Genomic DNA, 17,500 nt, shown 5'->3' with positions numbered 1-17,500 from the left:
TTCTGACGCCACAATCTGTTTTTGACATGAAAAGGAAATATACGTGATTACCAAAACAAATTGTCGCTTCCATTTGCTCAGCGTTTAGTTGGAGACAGAACTTTATTCCTCATTTTCTTTTTTCCTCTTTTCTATTTGGCAGAAGTAGTTTACTTTCAATAAACTGAAAGAAAACTCGTAAACAGTCGATGATAAAAATAAACTGCGAAAAGCTGATAAAAAACAAAATGAATCTGGATAATGAAATAAAGGTGGAAGCAAGAAATATATACAAGAAATCGGTTTCTTGATAGATGTAGATTCTTGGTTTAGATTTTGTTTCGGTTGGGTAAACTCCAATCACTTTTCTTAAACTTTTCAAATTTTATTACTGACATTTTGCCAAAAGCATTTATTTATATCTTTTTTATTAATTTTTTGTTGTTTGTGTAAATCGGTCACCTTTTAAACCGACGCATTTTAGGTGAAAACATTAGTGCGTACTTACGTATCATGTCAAAATGACCATAGATTTTAAAAAATTACGCAAAATCATTCAGCAGAAAAATAATCACAAGTAAAAATAAAATGTAACGAGTTTATCAAATTATAAATTTTTATCGTATGTTTCAATGCGGAAAAGTTTCCGATTTTCCTGGGAAGTTAACGGAAATCGATCAATTGGACGATACGATATTTCCAAATACAAAAGAGCAGACCGTTCTATTCCAAAAATTACAAAAAATATTGATCAAACATATTGATGAAAAAGGATGTCAAATACTACGTTGCAAATATATCCAGTGATAAGATAATGTAAACACCAAGGTCTTATGTAAAAAAAATCTAAAATCTGATGAAAATTTTTCATCATTACATGAGAAAATTTTGTTTGAAATTCTTTTTCATTGGTCCAATTTCTCATATAAATGAGAAATTGAACTAATGAAAAATAATTTCAAACATTTAGTAGAAAAGAATATTGTATTAATAGTAAATAGCAAATATTGAATTAATAATAAATAACAAGCATAGAATTAATAATAAATAACAAATGTTACATTAATAGTAAATAGTAAGTATTGAATTAATAGTAAATAGTAAGTATTGAATTAATATTAAATAGTAAGTATTGAATTAATATTAAATAGTAAGTATTGAATTAATATTAAATAGTAAGTATTGAATTAATATTAAATAGTAAGTATTGAATTAATATTAAATAGTAAGTATTGAATTAATATTAAATAGTAAGTATTGAATTAATATTACATAGTAAGTATTGAATTAATAGTAAATAGTAAGTATTGAATTAATAGTAAACAGTAAGTATTGAATTAATAGTAAATAGTAAGTATTGAATTAATATTAAATAGTAAGTATTGAATTAATAGTAAATAGTAAGTATTGAATTAATAGTAAATAGTAAGTATTGAATTAATAGTAAATAGTAAGTATTGAATTAATAGTAAATAGTAAGTATTGAATTAATAGTAAATAGTAAGTATTGAATTAATAGTAAATAGTAAGTATTGAATTAATAGTAAAAAGTAAGTATTGAATTAATAGTAAATAGTAAGTATTGAATTAATATTAAATAGTAAGTATTGAATTAATATTAAATAGTAAGTATTGAATTAATATTAAATAGTAAGTATTGAATTAATATTAAATAGTAAGTATTGAATTAATAGTAAATAGTAAGTATTGAATTAATAGTAAATAGTAAGTATTGAATTAATATTAAATAGTAAGTATTGAATTAATAGTAAATAGTAAGTATTGAATTAATAGTAAATAGTAAGTATTGAATTAATAGTACATAGTAAGTATTGAATTAATATTAAATAGTAAGTATTGAATTAATATTAAATAGTAAGTATTGAATTAATAGTAAATAGTAAGTATTGAATAATTATTAGATAGTAAGTATTGAATTAATAGTAAATAGTAAGTATTGAATTCATAGTAAATAGTAAGTATTGAATTAATAGTAAATAGTAAGTATTGAATTAATATTAGATAGTAAGTATTGAATTAATAGTAAATAGTAAGTATTGAATTAATAGTAAATAGTAAGTATTGAATTAATAGTAAATAGTAAGTATTGAATTAATAGTAAATAGTAAGTATTGAATTAATAGTAAATAGTAAGTATTGAATCATTATTTAATAGTAAGTATTGAATTAATAGTAAATAGTAAGTATTGAATTAATATTAAACAGTAAGTATTGAATTAATAGTAAATAGTAAGTATTGAATTAATAGTAAATAGTAAGTATTGAATTAATAGTAAATAGTAAGTATTGAATTAATAGTAAATAGTAAGTATTGAATTAATATTAAATAGTAAGTATTGAATTAATAGTAAATAGTAAGTATTGAATTAATATTAAATAGTAAGTATTGAATTAATAGTAAATAGTAAGTATTGAATAATTATTAGATAGTAAGTATTGAATTAATAGTAAATAGTAAGTATTGAATTAATAGTAAATAGTAAGTATTGAATTAATAGTAAATAGTAAGTATTGAATTAATATTAGATAGTAAGTATTGAATTAATATTAAATAGTAAGTATTGAATTAATAGTAAATAGTAAGTATTGAATTAATAGTAAATAGTAAGTATTGAATTAATATTAAATAGTAAGTATTGAATAAATATTAAATAGTAAGTATTGAATTAATATTAAATAATAAGTATTGAATTAATATTAGATAGTAAGTATTGAATTAATAGTAAATAGTAAGTATTGATTTAATAGTAAATAGTAAGTATTGAATTAACAGTAAATAGTAAGTATTGAATTAATATTAAATAGTAAGTATTGAATTAATATTAAATAGTAAGTATTGAATTAATATTAAATAGTAAGTATTGAATTAATAGTAAATAGTAAGTATTGAATTAATATTAAATAGTAAGTATTTAATTAATAGTAAATAGTAAGTATTGAATTAATATTAAATAGTAAGTATTGAATTAATATTAAATAGTAAGTATTGAATTAATATTAAATAGTAAGTATTGAATTAATATTAAATAGTAAGTATTGAATTAATAGTAAATAGTAAGTATTGAATTAATAGTAAATAGTAAGTATTGAATTAATATTAAATAGTAAGTATTGAATTAATAGTAAATAGTTAGTATTGAATTAATATTAAATAGTAAGTATTGAATTAATAGTAAATAGTAAGTATTGAATAAATAGTAAATAGTAAGTATTGAATTAATAGTAAATAATAAGTATTGAATTAATAGTAAATAGTAAGTATTGAATTAATAGTAAATAGTAAGTATTGAATTAATAGTAAATAGTAAGTATTGAATTAATATTAAATAGTAAGTATTGAATTAATATTAAATAGTAAGTATTGAATTAATAGTAAATAGTAAGTATTGAATTAATATTAAATAGTAAGTATTGAATTAATATTAAATAGTAAGTATTGAATTAATAGTAAATAGTAAGTATTGAATTAATAGTAAATAGTAAGTATTGAATTAATATTAAATAGTAAGTATTGAATTAATATTAAATAGTAAGTATTGAATTAATAGTAAATAGTAAGTATTGAATTAATAGTAAATAGTAAGTATTGAATTAATATTAAATAGTAAGTATTGAATTAATAGTAAATAGTAAGTATTGAATAATTATTAGATAGTAAGTATTGAATTAATAGTAAATAGTAAGTATTGAATTAATAGTAAATAGTAAGTATTGAATTAATAGTAAATAGTCAGTATTGAATTAATAGTAAATAGTAAGTATTGAATTAATATTAGATAGTAAGTATTGAATTAATAGTAAATAGTAAGTATTGAATTAATAGTAAATAGTAAGTATTGAATTAATAGTAAATAGTAAGTATTGAATTAATATTAAATAGTAAGTATTGAATAAATATTAAATAGTAAGTATTGAATTAATATTAAATAGTAAGTATTGAATTAATATTAAATAGTAAGTATTGAATTAATATTAAATAGTAAGTATTGAATTAATAGTAAATAGTAAGTATTGAATTAATAGTAAAAAGTAAGTATTGAATTAATATTAAATAGTAAGTATTGAATTAATATTAAATAGTAAGTATTGAATTAATATTAAATAGTAAGTATTGAATTAATATTAAATAGTAAGTATTGAATTAATATTAAATAGTAAGTATTGAATTAATATTAAATAGTAAGTATTGAATTAATATTAAATAGTAAGTATTGAATTAATAGTAAATAGTAAGTATTGAATTAATAGTAAATAGTAAGTATTGAATTAATATTAAATAGTAAGTATTGAATTAATAGTAAATAGTAAGTATTGAATTAATAGTAAATAGTAAGTATTGAATTAATAGTAAATAGTAAGTATTGAATTAATAGTAAATTGTAAGTTTTGAATTAATAGTAACTAGTAAGTATTGAATTAATAGTAAAAAGTAAGTATTGAATTAATAGTAAATAGTAAGTATTGAATTAATATTAAATAGTAAGTATTGAATTAATATTAAATAGTAAGTATTGAATTAATATTAAATAGTAAGTATTGAATTAATATTAAATAGTAAGTATTGAATAATTAGTAAATAGTAAGTATTGAATTAATAGTAAATAGTAAGTATTGAATTAATATTTAATAGTAAGTATTGAATTAATATTAAATAGTAAGTATTGAATTAATAGTAAATAGTAAGTATTGAATTAATAGTAAATAGTAAGTATTGAATTAATATTAAATAGTAAGTATTGAATTAATAGTAAATAGTAAGATTTGAATTAATAGTAAATAATAAGTATTGAATTTATATTAGATAGTAAGTATTGAATTAATAGTAAATAGTAAGTATTGAATTAATAGTAAATAGTAAGTATTGAATTAATAGTAAATAGTAAGTATTGAATTAATAGTAAATAGTAAGTATTGAATTAATAGTAAATAATAAGTATTGAATTAATATTAGATAGTAAGTATGTAATTAATAGTAAATAGTAAGTATTGAATTAATATTAGATAGTAAGTATTGAATTAATAGTAAATAGTAAGTATTGAATTAATATTAAATAGTAAGTATTGGATTAATATTAAATAGTAAGTATTGAATTAATAGTAAATAGTAAGTATTGAATTAATAGTAAATAGTAAGTATTGAATTAATAGTAAATAGTAAGTATTGAATTAATAGTAAATAGTAAGTATTGAACTAATATTAAATAGTAAGTATTGAATTAATAGTAAATAGTAAGTATTGAATTAATATTAAATAGTAAGTATTGAATGAATATTAGATAGTAAGTATTGAATTAATGGTAAATAGTAAGTATTGAATTAATAGTAAATAGTAAGTATTGAATTAATAGTAAATAGTAAGTATTGAATTAATAGTAAATAGTAAGTATTGAATTAATAGTAAATAGTAAGTATTGAATTAATATTAAATAGTAAGTATTGAATTAATAGTAAATAGTAAGTATTGAATTAATAGTAAATAGTAAGTATTGAATTAATAGTAAAAAGTAAGTATTGAATTAATAGTAAATAGTAAGTATTGAATTAATAGTAAATAGTAAGTATTGAATTAATAGTAAATAGTAAGTATTGAATTAATAGTAAATAGTAAGTATTGAATTAATAGTAAATAGTAAGTATTGAATTAATAGTAAATAGTAAGTATTGAATTAATATTAAATAGTAAGTATTGAATTAATATTAAATAGTAAGTATTGAATTAATATTAAATAGTAAGTATTGAATTAATATTAAATAGTAAGTATTGAATTAATAGTAAATAGTAAGTATTGAATTAATATTAAATAGTAAGTATTGAATTAATAGTAAATAGTAAGTATTGAATTAATATTAAATAGTAAGTATTGAATTAATAGTAAATAGTAAGTATTGAATGAATATTAGATAGTAAGTATTGAATTAATAGTAAATAGTAAGTATTGAATTAATAGTAAATAGTAAGTATTGAATGAATATTAGATAGTAAGTATTGAATTAATAGTAAATAGTAAGTATTGAATTAATAGTAAATAGTAAGTATTGAATTAATAGTAAATAGTAAGTATTGAATTAATAGTAAATAGTAAGTATTGAATTAATAGTAAATAGTAAGTATTGAATTAATATTAAATAGTAAGTATTGAATTAATAGTAAATAGTAAGTATTGAATTAATATTAAATAGTAAGTATTGAATTAATAGTAAATAGTAAGTATTGAATAATTATTAGATAGTAAGTATTGAATTAATATTAAATAGTAAGTATTGAATTAATATTAAATAGTAAGTATTGAATTAATAGTAAATAGTAAGTATTGAATTAATATTAAATAGTAAGTATTGAATTAATAGTAAATAGTAAGTATTGAATTAATATTAAATAGTAAGTATTGAATTAATATTAAATAGTAAGTATTGAATTAATATTAAATAGTAAGTATTGAATTAATAGTAAATAGTAAGTATTGAATTAATAGTAAATAGTAAGTATTGAATTAATATTAAATAGTAAGTATTGAATTAATAGTAAATAGTAAGTATTGAATTAATATTAAATAGTAAGTATTGAATTAATAGTAAATAGTAAGTATTGAATTAATAGTAAATAGTAAGTATTGAATTAATAGTAAATAGTAAGTATTGAATTAATAGTAAATAGTAAGTATTGAATTAATAGTAAATAGTAAGTATTGAATTAATAGTAAAAAGTAAGTATTGAATTAATAGTAAATAGTAAGTATTGAATTAATATTAAATAGTAAGTATTGAATTAATATTAAATAGTAAGTATTGAATTAATATTAAATAGTAAGTATTGAATTAATAGTAAATAGTAAGTATTGAATTAATATTAAATAGTAAGTATTGAATTAATAGTAAATAGTAAGTATTGAATTAATATTAGATAGTAAGTATTGAATTAATATTAAATAGTAAGTATTGAATTAATATTAAATAGTAAGTATTGAATTAATAGTAAATAGTAAGTATTGAATTAATATTAAATAGTAAGTATTGAATTAATAGTAAATAGTAAGTATTGAATGAATATTAGATAGTAAGTATTGAATTAATAGTAAATAGTAAGTATTGAATGAATATTAGATAGTAAGTATTGAATTAATAGTAAATAGTAAGTATTGAATTAATAGTAAATAGTAAGTATTGAATTAATATTAAATAGTAAGTATTGAATTAATATTAAATAGTAAGTATTGAATTAATATTAAATAGTAAGTATTGAATTAATATTAAATAGTAAGTATTGAATTAATAGTAAATAGTAAGTATTGAATTAATAGTAAATAGTAAGTATTGAATTAATAGTAAATAGTAAGTATTGAATTAATAGTAAAAAGTAAGTATTGAATTAATAGTAAATAGTAAGTATTGAATTAATATTAAATAGTAAGTATTGAATTAATATTAAATAGTAAGTATTGAATTAATATTAAATAGTAAGTATTGAATTAATATTAAATAGTAAGTATTGAATTAATATTAAATAGTAAGTATTGAATTAATAGTAAATAGTAAGTATTGAATTAATAGTAAATAGTAAGTATTGAATTAATATTAAATAGTAAGTATTGAATTAATATTAAATAGTAAGTATTGAATTAATAGTAAATAGTAAGTATTGAATTAATAGTAAATAGTAAGTATTGAATTAATATTAAATAGTAAGTATTGAATTAATAGTAAATAGTAAGTATTGAATAATTATTAGATAGTAAGTATTGAATTAATAGTAAATAGTAAGTATTGAATTAATAGTAAATAGTAAGTATTGAATTAATAGTAAATAGTAAGTATTGAATTAATAGTAAATAGTAAGTATTGAATTAATATTAGATAGTAAGTATTGAATTAATAGTAAATAGTAAGTATTGAATTAATAGTAAATAGTAAGTATTGAATTAATAGTAAATAGTAAGTATTGAATTAATATTAAATAGTAAGTATTGAATAAATATTAAATAGTAAGTATTGAATTAATAGTAAATAGTAAGTATTGAATTAATATTAAATAGTAAGTATTGAATTAATATTAAATAGTAAGTATTGAATTAATATTAAATAGTAAGTATTGAATTAATAGTAAATAGTAAGTATTGAATTAATATTAAATAGTAAGTATTGAATTAATATTAAATAGTAAGTATTGAATTAATATTAAATAGTAAGTATTGAATTAATATTAAATAGTAAGTATTGAATTAATAGTAAATAGTAAGTATTGAATTAATATTAGATAGTAAGTATTGAATTAATAGTAAATAGTAAGTATTGAATTAATATTAAATAGTAAGTATTGAATTAATATTAAATAGTAAGTATTGAATTAATATTAAATAGTAAGTATTGAATTAATATTAAATAGTAAGTATTGAATTAATAGTAAATAGTAAGTATTGAATTAATAGTAAATAGTAAGTATTGAATTAATAGTAAATAGTAAGTATTGAATTAATAGTAAATAGTAAGTATTGAATTAATAGTAAATAGTAAGTATTGAATTAATAGTAAATAGTAAGTATTGAATTAATATTAAATAGTAAGTATTGAATTAATATTAAATAGTAAGTATTGAATTAATATTAAATAGTAAGTATTGAATTAATAGTAAATAGTAAGTATTGAATTAATAGTAAATAGTAAGTATTGAATTAATATTTAATAGTAAGTATTGAATTAATATTAAATAGTAAGTATTGAATTAATAGTAAATAGTAAGTATTGAATTAATATTAAATAGTAAGTATTGAATTAATAGTAAATAGTAAGTATTGAATTAATATTAAATAGTAAGTATTGAATTAATATTAGATAGTAAGTATTGAATTAATAGTAAATAGTAAGTATTGAATTAATAGTAAATAGTAAGTATTGAATTAATAGTAAATAGTAAGTATTGAATTAATAGTAAATAGTAAGTATTGAATTAATAGTAAATAGTAAGTATTGAATTAATATTAGATAGTAAGTATTGAATTAATAGTAAATAGTAAGTATTGAATTAATAGTAAATAGTAAGTATTGAATTAATAGTAAATAGTAAGTATTGAATTAATATTAAATAGTAAGTATTGAATAAATATTAAATAGTAAGTATTGAATTAATATTAAATAGTAAGTATTGAATTAATATTAAATAGAAAGTATTGAATTAATATTAAATAGTAAGTATTGAATTAATATTAAATAGTAAGTATTGAATTAATAGTAAATAGTAAGTATTGAACTAATAGTAAATAGTAAGTATTGAATTAATAGTAAATAGTAAGTATTGAATTAATATTAAATAGTAAGTATTAAATTAATATTAAATAGTAAGTATTGAATTAATATTAAATAGTAAGTATTGAATTAATATTAAATAGTAAGTATTGAATTAATATTAAATAGTATGTATTGAATTAATATTAAATAGTATGTATTGAATTAATAGTAAATAGTAAGTATTGAATTAATAGTAAATAGTAAGTATTGAATTAATATTAGATAGTAAGTATTGAATTAATAGTAAATAGTAAGTATTGAATTAATATTAAATAGTAAGTATTGGATTAATAGTAAATAGTAAGTATTGAATTAATAGTAAATAGTAAGTATTGAATTAATAGTAAAAAGTAAGTATTGAATTAATAGTAAATAGTAAGTATTGAATTAATATTAAATAGTAAGTATTGAATTAATATTAAATAGTAAGTATTGAATTAATAGTAAATAGTAAGTATTGAATTAATATTAAATAGTAAGTATTGAATGAATATTAGAAAGTAAGTATTGAATTAATAGTAAATAGTAAGTATTGAATTAATAGTAAATAGTAAGTATTGAAATAATAGTAAATAGTAAGTATTGAATTAATAGTAAATAGAAAGTATTGAATTAATAGTAAATAGTAAGATTTGAATTAATAGTAAATAATAAGTATTGAATTAATAGTAAATAGTAAGTATTGAATTAATATTAAATAGTAAGTATTGAATTAATAGTAAATAGTAAGTATTGAATTAATAGTAAATAGTAAGTATTGAATTAATAGTAAATAGTAAGTATTGAATTAATATTAAATAGTAAGTATTGAATTAATATTAAATAGTAAGTATTGAATTAATATTAAATAGTAAGTATTGAATTAATAGTAAATAGTAAGTATTGAATTAATAGTAAATAGTAAGTATTGAATTAATATTAAATAGTAAGTATTGAATTAATAGTAAATAGTAAGTATTGAATTAATAGTAAATAGTAAGTATTGGATTAATAGTAAATAGTAAGTATTGAATTAATAGTAAATAGTAAGTATTGAATTAATAGTAAATAGTAAGTATTGAATTAATAGTAAATAGTAAGTATTGAATTAATATTAAATAGTAAGTATTGAATTAATATTAAATAGTAAGTATTGAATTAATAGTAAATAGTAAGTATTGAATTAATATTAAATAGTAAGTATTGAATGAATATTAGAAAGTAAGTATTGAATTAATAGTAAATAGTAAGTATTGAATTAATAGTAAATAGTAAGTATTGAAATAATAGTAAATAGTAAGTATTGAATTAATAGTAAATAGAAAGTATTGAATTAATAGTAAATAGTAAGTATTGAATTAATATTAAATAGTAAGTATTGAATTAATAGTAAATAGTAAGTATTGAATTAATAGTAAATAGTAAGTATTGAATTAATAGTAAATAGTAAGTATTGAATTAATAGTAAATAGTAAGTATTGAATTAATAGTAAATAATAAGTATTGAATTAATATTAGATAGTAAGTATTGAATTAATAGTAAATAGTAAGTATTGAATTAATATTAGATAGTAAGTATTGAATTAATAGTAAATAGTAAGTATTGAATTAATAGTAAATAGTAAGTATTGGATTAATATTAAATAGTAAGTATTGAATTAATAGTAAATAGTAAGTATTGAATTAATAGTAAATAGTAAGTATTGAATTAATAGTAAATAGTAAGTATTGAATTAATAGTAAATAGTAAGTATTGAATTAATATTAAATAGTAAGTATTGAATTAATAGTAAATAGTAAGTATTGAATTAATATTAAATAGTAAGTATTGAATGAATATTAGATAGTAAGTATTGAATTAATGGTAAATAGTAAGTATTGAATTAATAGTAAATAGTAAGTATTGAATTAATAATAAATAGTAAGTATTGAATTAATAGTAAATAGTTAGTATTGAATTAATAGTAAATAGTAAGTATTGAATTAATATTAAATAGTAAGTATTGAATTAATAGTAAATAGTAAGTATTGAATTAATAGTAAATAGTAAGTATTGAATTAATATTAAATAGTAAGTATTGAATTAATAGTAAATAGTAAGTATTGAATTAATAGTAAATAGTAAGTATTGAATTAATAGTAAATAGTAAGTATTGAATTAATAGTAAATAGTAAGTATTGAATTAATAGTAAAAAGTAAGTATTGAATTAATAGTAAATAGTAAGTATTGAATTAATATTAAATAGTAAGTATTGAATTAATATTAAATAGTAAGTATTGAATTAATATTAAATAGTAAGTATTGAATTAATATTAAATAGTAAGTATTGAATTAATAGTAAATAGTAAGTATTGAATTAATATTAAATAGTAAGTATTGAATTAATAGTAAATAGTAAGTATTGAATTAATATTAAATAGTAAGTATTGAATTAATAGTAAATAGTAAGTATTGAATGAATATTAGATAGTAAGTATTGAATTAATAGTAAATAGTAAGTATTGAATTAATAGTAAATAGTAAGTATTGAATGAATATTAGATAGTAAGTATTGAATTAATAGTAAAGAGTAAGTATTGAATTAATAGTAAATAGTAAGTATTGAATTAATAGTAAATAGTAAGTATTGAATTAATAGTAAATAGTAAGTATTGAATTAATAGTAAATAGTAAGTATTGAATTAATATTAAATAGTAAGTATTGAATTAATAGTAAATAGTAAGTATTGAATTAATATTAAATAGTAAGTATTGAATTAATAGTAAATAGTAAGTATTGAATAATTATTAGATAGTAAGTATTGAATTAATATTAAATAGTAAGTATTGAATTAATATTAAATAGTAAGTATTGAATTAATAGTAAATAGTAAGTATTGAATTAATATTAAATAGTAAGTATTGAATTAATAGTAAATAGTAAGTATTGAATTAATATTAAATAGTAAGTATTGAATTAATATTAAATAGTAAGTATTGAATTAATATTAAATAGTAAGTATTGAATTAATAGTAAATAGTAAGTATTGAATTAATAGTAAATAGTAAGTATTGAATTAATATTAAATAGTAAGTATTGAATTAATAGTAAATAGTAAGTATTGAATTAATATTAAATAGTAAGTATTGAATTAATAGTAAATAGTAAGTATTGAATTAATAGTAAATAGTAAGTATTGAATTAATAGTAAATAGTAAGTATTGAATTAATAGTAAATAGTAAGTATTGAATTAATAGTAAATAGTAAGTATTGAATTAATAGTAAAAAGTAAGTATTGAATTAATAGTAAATAGTAAGTATTGAATTAATATTAAATAGTAAGTATTGAATTAATATTAAATAGTAAGTATTGAATTAATATTAAATAGTAAGTATTGAATTAATATTAAATAGTAAGTATTGAATTAATATTAAATAGTAAGTATTGAATTAATAGTAAATAGTAAGTATTGAATTAATATTAAATAGTAAGTATTGAATTAATAGTAAATAGTAAGTATTGAATTAATATTAAATAGTAAGTATTGAATTAATATTAAATAGTAAGTATTGAATTAATATTAAATAGTAAGTATTGAATTAATAGTAAATAGTAAGTATTGAATGAATATTAGATAGTAAGTATTGAATTAATAGTAAATAGTAAGTATTGAATGAATATTAGATAGTAAGTATTGAATTAATAGTAAATAGTAAGTATTGAATTAATAGTAAATAGTAAGTATTGAATTAATATTAGATAGTAAGTATTGAATTAATAGTAAATAGTAAGTATTGAATTAATATTAAATAGTAAGTATTGAATTAATATTAAATAGTAAGTATTGAATTAATAGTAAATAGTAAGTATTGAATTAATATTAAATAGTAAGTATTGAAATTATAGTAAATAGTAAGTATTGAATTAATAGTAAATAGTAAGTATTGAATTAATAGTAAATAGTAAGTATTGAATTAATAGTAAAAAGTAAGTATTGAATTAATAGTAAATAGTAAGTATTGAATTAATATTAAATAGTAAGTATTGAATTAATATTAAATAGTAAGTATTGAATTAATATTAAATAGTAAGTATTGAATTAATATTAAATAGTAAGTATTGAATTAATATTAAATAGTAAGTATTGAATTAATAGTAAATAGTAAGTATTGAATTAATAGTAAATAGTAAGTATTGAATTAATATTAAATAGTAAGTATTGAATTAATATTAAATAGTAAGTATTGAATTAATAGTAAATAGTAAGTATTGAATTAATAGTAAATAGTAAGTATTGAATTAATATTAAATAGTAAGTATTGAATTAATAGTAAATAGTAAGTATTGAATAATTATTAGATAGTAAGTATTGAATTAATAGTAAATAGTAAGTATTGAATTAATAGTAAATAGTAAGTATTGAATTAATAGTAAATAGTAAGTATTGAATTAATAGTAAATAGTAAGTATTGAATTAATATTAGATAGTAAGTATTGAATTAATAGTAAATAGTAAGTATTGAATTAATATTAAATAGTAAGTATTGAATTAATATTAAATAGTAAGTATTGAATTAATATTAAATAGTAAGTATTGAATTAATATTAAATAGTAAGTATTGAATTAATAGTAAATAGTAAGTATTGAATTAATAGTAAATAGTAAGTATTGAATTAATATTAAATAGTAAGTATTGAATTAATAGTAAATAGTAAGTATTGAATTAATATTAAATAGTAAGTATTGAATTAATAGTAAATAGTAAGTATTGAATTAATAGTAAATAGTAAGTATTGAATTAATAGTAAATAGTAAGTATTGAATTAATAGTAAAAAGTAAGTATTGAATTAATAGTAAATAGTAAGTATTGAATTAATATTAAATAGTAAGTATTGAATTAATATTAAATAGTAAGTATTGAATTAATATTAAATAGTAAGTATTGAATTAATAGTAAATAGTAAGTATTGAATTAATAGTAAATAGTAAGTATTGAATTAATATTTAATAGTAAGTATTGAATTAATATTAAATAGTAAGTATTGAATTAATAGTAAATAGTAAGTATTGAATTAATATTAAATAGTAAGTATTGAATTAATAGTAAATAGTAAGATTTGAATTAATAGTAAATAATAAGTATTGAATTAATATTAGATAGTAAGTATTGAATTAATAGTAAATAGTAAGTATTGAATTAATAGTAAATAGTAAGTATTGAATTAATATTAAATAGTAAGTATTGAATTAATATTAAATAGTAAGTATTGAATTAATAGTAAATAGTAAGTATTGAATTAATATTAAATAGTAAGTATTGAATTAATAGTAAATAGTAAGTATTGAATTAATATTAAATAGTAAGTATTGAATTAATAGTAAATAGTAAGTATTGAATTAATATTAGATAGTAAGTATTGAATTAATAGTAAATAGTAAGTATTGAATTAATAGTAAATAGTAAGTATTGAATTAATAGTAAATAGTAAGTATTGAATTAATAGTAAATAGTAAGTATTGAATTAATATTAAATAGTAAGTATTGAATTAATAGTAAATAGTAAGTATTGAACTAATAGTAAATAGTAAGTATTGAATTAATAGTAAATAGTAAGTATTGAATTAATATTAAATAGTAAGTATTAAATTAATATTAAATAGTAAGTATTGAATTAATATTAAATAGTAAGTATTGAATTAATATTAAATAGTAAGTATTGAATTAATATTAAATAGTATGTATTGAATTAATATTAAATAGTATGTATTGAATTAATAGTAAATAGTAAGTATTGAATTAATAGTAAATAGTAAGTATTGAATTAATATTAGATAGTAAGTATTGAATTAATAGTAAATAGTAAGTATTGAATTAATATTAAATAGTAAGTATTGGATGAATAGTAAATAGTAAGTATTGAATTAATAGTAAATAGTAAGTATTGAATTAATAGTAAATAGTAAGTATTGAATTAATAGTAAATAGTAAGTATTGAATTAATAGTAAATAGTAAGTATTGAATTAATATTAAATAGTAAGTATTGAATTAATAGTAAATAGTAAGTATTGAATTAATATTAAATAGTAAGTATTGAATGAATATTAGAAAGTAAGTATTGAATTAATAGTAAATAGTAAGTATTGAATTAATAGTAAATAGTAAGTATTGAATTAATAGTAAATAGTAAGTATTGAATTAATAGTAAATAGAAAGTATTGAATTAATAGTAAATAGTAAGTATTGAATTAATATTAAATAGTAAGTATTGAATTAATAGTAAATAGTAAGTATTGAATTAATAGTAAATAGTAAGTATTGAATTAATAGTAAATAGTAAGTATTGAATTAATAGTAAATAGTAAGTATTGAATTAATAGTAAATAATAAGTATTGAATTAATATTAGATAGTAAGTATTGAATTAATAGTAAATAGTAAGTATTGAATTAATATTAGATAGTAAGTATTGAATTAATAGTAAATAGTAAGTATTGAATTAATATTAAATAGTAAGTATTGAATTAATAGTAAATAGTAAGTATTGAATTAATAGTAAATAGTAAGTATTGAATTAATAGTAAATAGTAAGTATTGAATTAATAGTAAATAGTAAGTATTGAATTAATATTAAATAGTAAGTATTGAATTAATAGTAAATAGTAAGTATTGAATTAATATTAAATAGTAAGTATTGAATGAATATTAGATAGTAAGTATTGAATTAATGGTAAATAGTAAGTATTGAATTAATAGTAAATAGTAAGTATTGAATTAATAGTAAATAGTAAGTATTGAATTAATAGTAAATAGTTAGTATTGAATTAATAGTAAATAGTAAGTATTGAATTAATATTAAATAGTAAGTATTGAATTAATAGTAAATAGTAAGTATTGAATTAATAGTAAATAGTAAGTATTGAATTAATATTAAATAGTAAGTATTGAATTAATAGTAAATAGTAAGTATTGAATTAATATTAGATAGTAAGTATTGAATTAATAGTAAATAGTAAGTATTGAATTAATAGTAAATAGTAAGTATTGAATTAATATTAGATAGTAAGTATTGAATTAATAGTAAATAGTAAGTATTGAATTAATATTAAATAGTAAGTATTGAATTAATATTAAATAGTAAGTATTGAATTAATATTAAATAGTAAGTATTGAATTAATATTAAATAGTAAGTATTGAATTAATAGTAAATAGTAAGTATTGAATTAATATTAGATAGTAAGTATTGAATTAATATTAAATAGTAAGTATTGAATAAATAGTAAATAGTAAGTATTGAATTAATAGTAAATAGTAAGTATTGAATGAATATTAGATAGTAAGTATTGAATTAATAGTAAATAGTAAGTATTGAATTAATAGTAAATAGTAAGTATTGAATGAATATTAGATAGTAAGTATTGAATTAATAGTAAATAGTAAGTATTGAAGTAATAGTAAATAGTAAGTATTGAATTAATAGTAAATAGTAAGTATTGAATTAATAGTAAATAGTAAGTATTGAATTAATAGTAAATAGTAAGTATTGAATTAATATTAAATAGTAAGTATTGAATTAATAGTAAATAGTAAGTATTGAATTAATATTAAATAGTAAGTATTGAATTAATAGTAAATAGTAAGTATTGAATAATTATTAGATAGTAAGTATTGAATTAATAGTAAATAGTAAGTATTGAATTAATAGTAAATAGTAAGTATTGAATTAATAGTAAATAGTAAGTATTGAATTAATATTAGATAGTAAGTATTGAATTAATAGTAAATAGTAAGTATTGAATTAATAGTAAATAGTAAGTATTGAATTAATATTAAATAGTAAGTATTGAATTAATATTAAATAGTAAGTATTGAATAAATATTAAATAGTAAGTATTGAATTAATATTAAATAGTAAGTATTGAATTAATATTAAATAGTAAGTATTGAATTAATATTAAATAGTAAGTATTGAATTAATAGTAAATAGTAAGTATTGAATTAATAGTAAATAGTAAGTATTGAATTAATATTAAATAGTAAGTATTGAATTAATATTAAATAGTAAGTATTGAATTAATATTAAATAGTAAGCATTGAATTAATATTAAATAGTAAGTATTGAATTAATATTAAATAGTAAGTATTGAATTAATATTAAATAGTAAGTATTGAATTAATATTAAATAGTAAGTATTGAATTAATATTAAATAGTAAGTATTGAATTAATAGTAAATAGTAAGTATTGAATTAATAGTA

The 17,500-nt window shown here is 15.5% G+C and overlaps 1 protein-coding gene across 5 annotated transcripts in view; it reads left to right on the top strand.

Moving 5' to 3' along the window:
* The window catches only part of LOC145246815 (uncharacterized), a 394,355-nt gene that overhangs the window by 245,206 nt on the left and 131,649 nt on the right, over window positions 1-17,500 (top strand). The gene's annotated exons all lie outside the window — the stretch shown is intronic.

The sequence above is a fragment of the Euprymna scolopes genome, chromosome 24 (genome assembly GCF_053919585.1).
Source record: "Euprymna scolopes isolate OS-2025 chromosome 24, ASM5391958v1, whole genome shotgun sequence".
NCBI lineage: Eukaryota > Metazoa > Mollusca > Cephalopoda > Sepiida > Sepiolidae > Euprymna > Euprymna scolopes.
Note: the sequence above shows the minus strand (reverse complement) of the source record. Positions and strands in the feature narration are given on the sequence as shown.